We start from the raw sequence: 13,072 nt of genomic DNA on the forward strand, positions 1-13,072 counted from the left end.
AAAGTCCAATCACACACGTTTCTTAGCTTGGTTCTCCTCTGGCCTTTCCTGCCATCCCTGAAACCACTGGTTCCTCAAACCCTAGACTTTCTCCAATTCTTCCTCTTCCGAATCCTTTTTCCACCTCCTCTGTACCTTTTCTTTCTTCTTCCATCCCTATGAGTCAATATCCAAACCCTTTTAACCCCCCTTTGGTCCGGTCCAATTCCTCTCAAACCTTCTTTCCTCTAAACCAATTCATTCTGGTTCAACTGTTGAATACCTTTTCTAAATTCCCAACTGACCACGCTTTATATCCGGGTAATTTATATAACCCTACCGATCCATCGAACCCAACTTTATCCTTTCCCTTGCCCAACCTGCCATCTATGCCCATCCACATCCAGGCCTCCACTATCGACTCGACCCTCTCCCCCTGTCTTGACCCGATCCTCTCCCACTTTCTTGACCCACTTCGATCATCTCCCTTGGCCGAGACTGGTTCTAGGTCTCTGCCCCCTCCCATTGACTCCACCTCACCTTTGTCGATGATTGTCAACTGCTCACCTTCAGATGATGCTTTCGCTCACCTCCCTGGGCCTTCTGTTGCTCTCAGCCCTGCCTGCTTGGCCCTTGCTACGACTGCCTCCTCTCCATCTCTGTTGCCATCATCGCCTCTGACATCGCCGCCTCCGTTGAAGCACTACTCTACTGCGCCTGTCCTTGTTGTTGCTCCAGATACTGCTACCATTGCTCCAAACGATGCTCCAGTCATCGCTACCCACACTTTCCCATCGACACTTGTCTCTTGCTACAGTCATAGTCGCTTGCTCCTTGCTAGTGACTCCACTGTTGTTGCTCCTTGTCGATCACCTCTAGCTCCTGCTTCAGTGAACAATCTCAACTACCATCAGGGGACCTCTGACTCCCCCTCTGGGAATCCTACTAGGCCCCTTTTTGTTTCTCCGCTCACTGATGGCTCCTATCTATTGCTACCCACTGCAGCCCCTAATCCTACCCTCAGAATCTCTAGCCTTGGAAGGCCCCGTGCCGCCGAATTCTTTATCGGATCTCGTCTATGACTTGGCCTTGGTGACCATGCCCACTTCCCCTTCTCTTTTGGTTACCTTGGAAGGATCTTCTTTAGGCTACTCCAACCCAGCTTCATTGCCAGTAGTGTTGGACCCCACCTAACTTGTAGCCTCTTTGTCCCTGACGACCCTCCCCTTGGCTACCACTCCCACCACCTCCCCTCCCCTTCATACTATTCCCAAAACCAAAAAGAAACCTAACACTGCCGTGGGATCCTCCACTAGAGCCAAGACCCACCCTCACCCCCAACCATCTTCCTACCCTATCATTGGATATAGCCGTAGGTCTTCCTCCAAAGCCTCTCCTCACTCCTCAGTGCTTGTGCTACCCCATCACCCCCCTCTCAATGATCCCTTGGACCATTTGGAACGTCCAAGGGCTTAATTCTTTGGCCAAACAAGCTGATATTCACTCCCGTATTCGATCTGCCAAATCCAATCTTTGCTGCCTTCTGGAAACCCGTGTTCTAGAAGACAAAGGTAGTCATATTACCTCTTCCATTGCCCCCTCCTTGTCCTTTGCCTCCAACTATCTTCACAACTCTAATGGCCATATTTGGATTCTTTGGGACCCTTCTCTTTATTTATCTGTCCTCTCCTCCTCTGCTCAATCCATGCACCTCTCCATTTCTCATCCTTCAAGCTCTATCATTTTCTTCCTATCTATTGTTTATGGGCACAACCTGGCCTCCCTTAGGCTCCCTCTCTGGACTGACCTTAGCTCCTTTCCTCCCTTCATAGGATTCAGCCCTTGGGGGATTATGGGTGACTTCAACGTTGTTCGCTTCAGTCATGAGAAACATAGGGGCAACCCTATGGAGACCTAGGTTGTTGACTCCTTCAATGACTATCTTGACGATCTTAATCTTAATGATCTCAGATGGTCTGGGACCAAATTTTCCTGGCACAATAGGTAGTCAGGAATCCTTCATGTTGCTTGTAAGCTTGACATGGCCCTTGTTTCTTATGATTCTTTTGATCTCCTGGGGATCTCTGACCACAGCCTCATCTCCATCTTTGTTGCCCCCTTTTCCTTCAATCCCAAGCCTTTCAAGTACTTTGATATGTGGTCCTCCCACCTGGACTTCCTCCCACTTGTCTATAATGCCTGGAATATTCATATCCCCCTCTCCTCCTTGCTCGCTCATCTCCTTTGCCAGAAAGCTTAAAAATGTCAAAGGTGTCTTGAAGGTTTGGAACTCCTCTACTTTTGGCAATTTCTCCTAGCAAGTCTCTGCTTCTCGTGATAAGCTTCACTCGATTTAGCTCAGAATTCAATCGGATCTCCTTAATCCTGAGCTTACCATTAAAGAAAGTCTGACTTCCTCTGAGCACTCCCTCCTTTTGATTAAGGAAGAAAGTTTTCTCTGGCAGAAAGCTAGGATCAAATGGCTTGATCTTGATGACTCCAATTCTACCTTCTTTCACCGGTCCCTCAAAGCTAGGCTCAATGCACATTCCATTCCCTTTCTTCTTTCTTCCTCTGGTACTGAGCTCTCTTCCCCCTCGGACATTAAATCCGAAGTTGTCTCCATTTTTCCAGTATCTTCTCCCCATCCACTCCCCACCCTTCCTCTCCCCTTATTCCCCATGGCCTCCTCAACAAATTTGTCCCTGATGAACTCGTTCCTAGTCTTCACTCCATTCCCTCTGAAGATGAAATCCTTTCCGCCATTCTCTCCCATAAAGTGAACCGTGCTCTGGCTCCGGATGGTTTTAGTGTCACACCCCATTCACACTGAACCGGAGTGGTGACCGAGTTAACACCGGTTAACCCAAACCTGCCAGGATCATCAGATACTGTATTCCACCACAGCATACGCACCACTAATATAAGTTCATCAGATCAGCGGAAGACTAAGTTTTACCTGTGAATAAATCCCATATACTTGATACCCGAATTGTGATACAATAATTATATACATGTGGGCCCGAAGGCATGATAATTACACAATAAAAGTACAATTCATATATCAAGTATATACAGGAAATCATCAAAACAATCAGAGTACACAGGTCGGCTCGGTATCAATGCTAGAGCTCAGCTCGGCATGAAGGGTCGTGCCCAGCTCGGCATCACATAGAAAAGCTCAACTCGGCCTCAGAAGTGGAGCTTAGCACGGCCTCAAAGGTGGAGCTCAACTCGGCCTCAGAACTGCTGTCCCGCAGCATAGCTCTCACATGAGCAGTCAGTGTCGTGCTCTAACTCCTCAGGGGTCCACCAGTCCTCTTCAGGAAACTCGACTGTGGAACCCACCCCATGCTCCTCAGATGTATGACCTGCAAAATCATCTAAAAAGGGATGTACACGTGGGATGAGCTCACTAGCTCAGTAAGTAGAAAGATGGACCACACAGCAATCCACACATCACAACACATCATATGCACTACATGCCATGCGATACATTTTAAATCGCATCCACCTAAGCAACATTACTAAGTCCTTGGTTTTAGTGCTACTACAACCACAGTGCGCATATACTCCGGGTACGAGCCTCGAACTCCCTCCCGCGATACGCCCATAGGGCTGTCGGAGAAGGCCCAACGTGAGTACTCAGAAAAGTAAAGACAATGCCGTCCACCGGCTCTCAACAAAAATGTAAATGACTAAAAATAAAGGTGCTGACTCCAGCAATTTAAAAGCAGTACGATTGGCCCTCTTGAATGTACCACCGGGGTTGTCGACTGTCCTACATGACTCGTCGGGCGTTATGTCTAACCACCACAGTGACCCGACGACCACGACCACTGCTTCCCCCCAAATGATAACCCAACACCTTAACCCCTATTGGGAAGGGTCGTAGCACGGGATGGTGAAAATCCTAATACCGCATGCTCCTATATGATATTAGTACGATTGCATAGTGCCACTGTGTCCCATTCCACAGGCCACCAATATGCATTCGTTTCCAAGCCGACTACGGCATCTAGTCTATCAATGCATTATGCACAATGATGTCCACATTTAACATATAAACATCTCATTCAATTGGCGTTTGAAAAGTAAACATAGCACATATGCACATCAATGTGTGGAATGACTAATCTACATGGCATATTCATGATGACATGACTAGATTAGATATAATTAAATGAATGCCAAATAATGCCTTTAAACAAGGCCAAACATCCTCTCCCCACTTACTTGTAGCGTACAAGGATTCCCGCTCGGTACGGGTGAGATCCGGTGCGAATCGGGTAGGATTTGGTGAACCTAACATAATTGAGCGGGGTTAGTACTTCACCATTTTAGGATCAAAATTAATAAAATCCGATGTCAAAATCGTGTTTAGAACGTCAAAATAAGGTCACACGTCCGATTTGGGTTCGATCGGACATAAGGATCACCTTCTGGCCACACGGGTGGGTTAGACAGGTGGGTAGTCTAGCCCACCGGTCCTACCCACCGGTTGGGACCGGCGGGTAGGGGCCCGTATGGCCCACCGATTGTACCCGCCGGTTGGGCTAGGGGCCCCTGCTAGGACCGGCGGGTAGGGGCCCACCGGTTGGGCCCGAAGGCCCCCTGCCTTCTCAGGTGGGTACCCACGGTTGGGTAGGGGCCCACCGGTTGTACCCACCGGTCTTGGCGGGAAACACCCTGCTTCTTCCCAACTTTCTCCATTCTTTGGGGATTCAAATGGGGCTTTTCCCCACCCATTCTTCACACCTTCAAGGTCCTATAGGATGGTTCTAACCTAGATCTAGGTTAGATTCAAGTGATAGGAAACCATCTTACCTTCTTTGCTCAAGAACGACTTCAAACCCTCCAAATCACTTCAAACTCACAATGCTTCTTCCACCTTGTCAATGTCTNTCTCCATTCTTTGGGGAATCAAATGGGGGCTTTTCCCCACCCATTCTTCACACCTTCAAGGTCCTATAGGATGGTTCTAACCTAGATCTAGGTTAGATTCAAGTGATGGGAAACCATCTTACCTTCTTTGCTCAAGAACAACTTCAAACCCTCCAAATCACTTCAAACTCACAATGCTTCTTCCACCTTGTCAATATCTCTTCAAATCCTTCAAGATCAACACATAAATCATCTATTAAACCTTAGATTCATCATTTCAAAGGGGATTTACAAGATCTCAAGAAACCATACTCGAATCAAGGGTTTAAAGCTTGGGTATGGTGAATGTTCACAAAACCTAACTTTGCTTACCTCTAACTGTAGATTTAGAGTTGAAGATCACTCTCCCGGTGCCGGAATGGGAAGATCAAGCTTCGGCGCCGCTGAAATCCTTCCCTTCTTCCTCTTCCTTCTCTTCCCTTCTTCTTCCCTTTCTTTTCTCTCTCCTCTTTACTATCCTCACCAACGTACGGGTGACATAAATGGAAGGAAAGAAAAAACATAAAGCTATATATATAATTCCTAATTAAGTGAATAGTGCACATGGATGGGTCACTCAGGTGGGTGGGTGCACCCACCTGTCCGCCCACCTGAGGGCCAAAACTTGGGATTTTAACAGGGTTCGGGCCTCGGCACGAACCCCACCCCTGGCATACGATGTAGCATATGTATATACCTTAAAATATGGATATAATACCTGCTTTATCCGTACATGGCCTTATGGTAGGTGCATGTACACGGCTTGGGCACTCCCGTCTCTTCTGGCACTGGCTCGGACTTGTCGGGCCAGCCGGTGTTTAAGGTCACCCGTGCCATCATAGCCCATATGGAACCCGCTCTAATTTCCTCTGGCTCGGTTCCTACATCGGTAAACAGATTCAACCGTGAAATCAGACTGGGTTTAAGAAGCGGGGTATTACAATCAGTGACCCGACAACCCACACCTAAATTCACACACACCAAAATTTTCAAAAGTCTATGAATGCAGCCTAGGGCAACCACTAGTGCGAGACCAATTAGAGGACAGCAAGTAGTCAAGACAGTAGACTGTCTTGATCACCGAAAATATGCCACAGGAAACAACCTAGGCCTTAATCCGGTGACTGTTTCCAGTGACCAATCAAGTTGCTAGTTAGGTACCGATGTCTGTGGGTCTCGCCACCCACATAAACATTCTATGGACCGAAGTGTCGGGTCCACGATCCCCAAAATTTGGATTAACCTGTTCAGACCCTACTAGTGCCGAACCAAATAGAACCTAAGGCCTATTTTACCATATTAGTGGAAATGAGAATTCATTTCCTCATTTATCAGTTGTGCACAAATATAGGAGAGGAGAAAATAAGAGGAAGAAGAGAAAGGGAACGACTCACCTTGGTGCCGGCTGTCCGCCTAGTTGCCAGAATCCCTATCGAAGGTAAGTGCAACCTCTTCTACTACTCTCTCTTCATTTTGACCTCAGGCAAGCTAGGTATAGGAGTAATCTTGGGCCACAAACCATGTTCAGCTCGGGGATTGCATGTTTCACCTCCCCGGTGCCATTACTAGGCACAAACCGAGTTCGATGAGCTCTGATAACAAGATTGACCATATGACCACCTAGGGTTTCAATCGTTTGATCGATATATCTCTCAAATGGCTCGGTGGAATAGGAATTTTATTATCTCGTAGTGATGCTAGGAGCACCCCCCACAAACTCCATGGAACAAATCCTGATGATCAGGCCCGAGCCGGAAAGCCCTAATTCACCTAGGCAGTTCTGTACTGCCACCAAAAATAAGCCACCGAAAACATTGGGTCTACTTCCAGTGGGCTGTTTCCGGTGACCACCCGAGCCTTAGGTGCTCTCTGTGATGTCCATCGGAAATAGCACTAATATTTCAGTGGACAGTGTCTGTTTTCGGTGGGTGTTTCCAATGACAGTACTGTCACTGTGGGACTTTGCCTGTACCCTTTGGGGGTGACCCATGTGGACCCCTCCTGATAGTCCTAACACGTATTAATGTTTGGTTACCTTCATGCCTAGGGTAGTGATGTGCATGTACCTCGAGGCTGAAATTGAATTGGATAATCGGTGGCCATACTTGAACCCTAATACACACAAGCTTAATTAAGGTGAGGGATGGTTGTTTTTATTTTGGGAATGTTTATTGATTTTAGAATTGATCACATTTGTAGATTTTTACATGTTTAATTATATTGATCATATGATGATGAGGTTCTATCATATGTTACATTTTATTAATATAATATGAAGTGTTTATGGATATGTATGGTGGGATCCAGTGTGGTCAAGGTGGTACCGGTACCGTGATCACCACATGTTTGTTGTATGTATGAGATGAAATCAAGTGTGGCCGAGGTGGTACCAATTCCGTGATTGCTGTATGTTTGTTACATTCATGCATTAATTATATGTATTAGAGTTAGTTGTAGTTGTGGATTACACATTGTGGCCGATGTGTTACCGGTATAGTGTACTCCAGGACTGCATTTGGAAATGGATATGCTTCGTGGTCGATGGGGATACCGGTGTTGCCTAGTCCATACTCAACTGTTACTATACATGCTAGATTTGGTAAACGGTCGCAGGTTACACTTTGTAGCCGAGGTGTTATCAGTATCGTGTACCCCGGGACTGTACTTGGAGATGGATTACACTTTGTGGCCAATGTGTTCCCGATATCGTGTAATCATACTAACTGTATCACTATAAAAGCATGTAGAATTTTATGGTTAGGTATCACTATCTATGCTATGAACCCTTGCCAATAGGGGTAAGGTGTTGGATAACCCATTTGTGGTATGTTCAATGTGCCTTTCTGGGATGCCACGCCCGTGGTACGATGTGATTGTTGCCATAGGCAGGAACTTATTCGACGTGGCCGATGTGTTACCGATGCCGTGACTGCCAGGAGGGGGTTATTAGGGGTTTGCTGGGTGACCCATGGTCGCATATGGGGACCGGTAGGCAATCATGACTAGGGTTTTTATCGCTATGTAGTCGATGGCTGTTCCAAGACTAGAGATATAGCCTAATGTACTATAGTAGTATTTACCAGATTTAGTTTTATTGTTAGGTGGATAATAAAGTAAATGAATTGCATCACGATCATCATGGACTATGTGTTTAATTTCTATACTCATGCATCATGAATTATATATATATAATCACCTTTGTGCATGAACCCCACCTCTCATTGAGTGAGTTGGAAAGCTCACCCCACGTATATGTCTCCTTTTAGATGATAATGCAGATACTATCGAGCCGATGGTTTATGACTCTCTTTCCTTCGGGCCCGAGTATGGAGTGAGCGACTGGTGGATGCCGAAAGCTGGGGGAGCTTGACCAGGATTATGCCTATGATGTTTGTGCATACGCGGCATCATGAGGTGTTGAGCATATTTTTGTTATTTTGATACATATTGTGGATAGTATACTTTTAAACTTGATAGTTATAAGTCTTGGATAATTGTAACAGATAAACTAGTAATGGATATTTACAGTATCATTAGATGTTTTTCCCCATTTTATTTATGATTCCGCTATATTACTCTGATTCCACTGCTATTGGTTGGTCTGTGAAGTGAGATTGTGAATAGTTAAGGTACTGTGATCAGAAATCCTGGTAGGTTCGTAAGAGGGGTAAGTGTCTTACTCATACCATCAGTATTCCTATGCGGTATGTTGGGTCTACTGGAAGTGGGTTGTGACACTCCTAGTGTGTGGATCAAAATAATAAAAAGTAGCAGAAGATTGTCAATTTTATTTATACGCATCACATATTCTATTCCCTCTCTAAGTTTCCATTGTGAAATAAAAAAAGTGTTTTTTTCTCCAAAGGAGGAAAAATTACTAAAACAATACATTTATTTTTAGTCCCACATTTAAATTTAAGAAATGAATGAGAGAATTAATATCTATAAAGGATAAGGAAATTTTTAAAAATAGTTTTTAATCCCAAGAATTATGAGATCAAATTTCCTTAAAATACACTAAGAATCATACCTATAAAAAGTTTATAATAAATGGACTAACCAAATGATCTAACGTAAAAATAGGGCTAAGTCCAACCCATCCTGAGCCCGGTAGCTTTCGGTGAGAAGGCCTGATTCTCCCCATAAAGAGCTTACTTTTTTAAAGATTTAAATGCTGCCCAGAAAATTCTTGATACTTCCTTCGAAAAACATTGAGATTTCTAACATGTTTTATAGATGCATTCATAAAAATAAATATGTCATCCCCAAATAAGAGGTGAACCGGCATCAACTCACCTCTAGGTCCCTGAAATGCTTTAATTTTTCCATCTTGAACCAAACTTTGTAAAACTCTACACAAAACCTCTTCCACAAGAATTAAATGAAGAGAATTGGAAACATTGAGTCCCCTTGCCTTAGGCCCTTCTCCACATTAAAGTGTCTCACATGGCCTCCATTCAATAGGATTGAATTTTTTGATGAGCAAGGGACTTGATTAATCCAATTCGCAGGAGGACGACATAAAAAAATCTCCAAGGTAACGAGAGACCTTACGCAAGATAAGATGAATTCATAGTCTTCTTACGTATAATAGATCCACAATAGTCATAACAAAACTATGCAATTTTAGAGATAATTCATAAATCTCTAACAACACTAGCTTGAAAAAATTCCATGGCTCCTACCCTTTCAAATCTTCTCACCAACTTGGCACAATATTGTCTTCACAGGCCTCAAGACTTAAAATGATTTGTGCCATGTTAAGGAGGCTAGAGGTTAACTAACCTAGAAACCTCTCACTAGGCAATACGGGACTAAAGTTTGCATAGCCTCATGATCACCGATCTCCTGAACCCCCTGGTACTTTATATATACTTGGTGGAGACATCTCATTGATCTATCTGGCAAGTCTAGTATTTTTTGTATTATTGGGTGTCACAATCTTTGTCACACCCTACTTCCAGTAGACCCAACTTACCATTAGGAATACCGACGGTATGAGTAAGACACGTACATATCTTACGAACCTATCAGGATCTCTTATAGCAGTACCTTAACATTTTATAATCTCACATCACAAACCAACCATAAGCAGCGGAATCATAGTATAGTAACGAAATCATCAATAAAATGGGGAAACATATAATGATAATATAATAACAACAACTGAGTTATTCTCTTACATTCATCCATGACATAAAATATAAATCTCAAAATATAAAATCCACAGTTTATACCCAAAAGTATCAAAATATGATGTACAATCTCATGGTGTGGCATAAGCACAGTCCTGATTGTGCTCTCCTGTTTCTGGCATCCAACAATCGCTCACATCATACTCTGGCCAAAAAGATACTGGGTCACACGCCATAGGCACCACATTACCTACATCATCATCTAAAAAAAAGGATGTATATGTGGGGTGAGCTTTCCAACTCGCTCAGTTAGGGGTGGGGTCAAGCACATCCAAGTAAGGCGATAATAATAATTCATGATGCATGATAGCGAAAATTAAACACATAGTCCATGATGCTTATGATGCAGTTCATTTATTTATTATCCACCTAACAATACAAACTAAGTCTGGTAAAATGCTACTATGACGCATTAGGCTGTATCCTTCGTCTTGGAACCACCATCGACTACGCAAGGATATAAACCCTAGCCGTGAACAAAAGCCTGTCAGTCCCCGTATGCATCTATAGGTCACCTAGCAAACCCCTAATAACCCCTCCTGGCTGTCATGGCACCGGTACCAATCATCGGCCACGCATGACAAGTTCCCAACTCCGGTAACAATCACATCGTACTGCTAGTGTGGGATTCTGAAAAGACACATCAAACATATCACAATGTGTTATCCAACACCTTTACCCCAGTTGCACGGGTGGTTACTCTCAGCCATGCTCAAGGCCTTTCAACACTCTAAAACGTGCCAACATTTATATGTGAGGAGTCGGGTAGCTTACCGTCTAGGATCAAAAGGTATGAATCCCCTCCAATTATACTGGCATGCGAGGCATGAACATGTGGGGTCATCTCTCCCCCTTTGGAAATGGGCAACCGTGAGCCAAAACTCGACCATGGTTTCGATCTCCAATCCGAAACCTATTACAACAGTTCAAATTAGATCAAGTCAGGGCACGAGTGTAACATTCCCCCCACCTTACAAGAATTTCATCCTCGAAATTGAGCACACCTAGTAAATCAAACAACCTAGGATATTCTTCATCATCTTATCTTTCCGATCCCAAGATGCTTCCTGTTCGAGGAGGTTCATCCATTTCACCTTGACGAAGGAAACAGTGTAGTTGCGGAGAATATACTCTTTTCGGTCAACAGTCTTCTCTGGATACTCCACGTAGGTAAAATCCTCGTCCAACTCACGAGCTATGTAAGTCAAGATGTGAGTGGGGTTGGGAATATACTTCCTCAACATAAAAACATGGAAGACATCATGTGTACCTTCCAACTATGGTGGTAAAGCCATCCGATAAGGTACTAGTTCGATCATCTCTTGTACATCATACAATCCCATAAACCTTGGACTAAGTTTTTCCTTCTTTCTGAACCACATCACCCCTTTAACTGAGGAGATCCGTAAGAAGACATTGTCTCTAACTCTAAATTCTAGATGTTTCCTTCTGACATCTGTATAGCTTTTCTGCCTGGACTGAGCTGCCTTAATCCTTTCTCTGATCACATTCACCTTCTCACTAGTAGCATGTATCAAGTCTGGACCCAAAATATTCCGTTCACCAACCTCATCCCAATAGAGTGGAGTTTGACACTTTCTACCATACTATGTTCGAATGGGGACATTCCGATGGTGGCCTAATAACTGTTGTTGCAGGAGAACTCAATAAGGAAAATGTGTTCATCTCAACTATAACTTATATCCAAGGCACATGCTTGGAGTAGGTCCTCCAACGTTTAGATAGTCCTTTCTAACTGACCATCGATCTGAGGGTGAAAGGCCATACTAAAACTCAACTATATGCCTATAACTTTCTGTACACATGTCCAGAACTTAGAAGTGAATCTGGGATCTCGATCAGAGATGATACTAATCGGCACACCATGCAATCTGATGATGTTATCAATATACAACTTTGCCAACTTATCGATAGAAAATGTGATCTTGATCAGGATAAAGTGAGCTGCCTTGGTCAAGCGGTCCACAACTACCCAAATGGAATCCATGCCCTTCTGTGTGCAGGGTAGGCCTATAACAAAATCCATTGTAATATTCTCCCATTTTCACTCTGGAATAGATAGGGACTATAATAAACCATGGTGCCTTTGTCTCTCAGCCTTAACTTGTTGGCATGTGAGGCATCTAGACACATGCGTGGCCACATCATTTTTCATTCATTTCCACCAATAGGAGCCTTTAAGGTTCTTGTACATTTTAGTGTTGCTGGGGTGAATGGAGTATGGAGAGCTATGTTCCTCTCTCAAAACAGTGTCTCTCAATTCACCATCACTGGGCACACAGAACCTACCCTTAAACTTGAGAATCCTATTTTTACTTATAGAGAAATCCGGGTCCTTTTGGGTTCCTTCCTGGCATTCTGTTATCAGCTTCTGTAACTCCACATCATTACCCTGAGCTGTAATGATCCTATCCACCTGATTAGGTTGTACCACCAATGCCGATAGTGAAAAGGTGACGCCTTCTACTAATAGCTCCAAGTCTAGCTTCCTGGCCTCCTCTATAAGATCCTCATTGGTGGTTAGTGATGCAAGAGTCAATGACTGGGATTTTTGACTAAGTGCATCAGCTACCACATTGGCCTTTCCTGGGTGATAGTGGATAGTACAGTCATAGTCCTTAATCAATTCCAACCAATGCCTCTATCTCATATTGAGCTCCTTTTGGGTGAAGAAGCACTTGAGGCTCTTGTGGTTACTGAAGATCTCACTCTTCTCACCATACAAGCAGTGTCTCCAGATTTTCAGTGCAAATATCACAGTTGCTAACTCCAAATCATGGGTGGGGTAGTTCTTTTCATAATCTTTCAACTGGTGGGATGTATAAGCAATGACTTTCCTGTGCTGCATCAATACACAATCCAATCCTAGCTTGGAGGCATCACTATACACAACCATACCACCTGTACCGGTCAGAATAGTTAGAACTGGAGCTAATACCAACCTTTGCCTTAGC

This window comes from Macadamia integrifolia, unplaced genomic scaffold, assembly GCF_013358625.1.
Source record: "Macadamia integrifolia cultivar HAES 741 unplaced genomic scaffold, SCU_Mint_v3 scaffold_3A, whole genome shotgun sequence".
NCBI classification, from domain to species: Eukaryota; Viridiplantae; Streptophyta; class Magnoliopsida; order Proteales; family Proteaceae; genus Macadamia; species Macadamia integrifolia.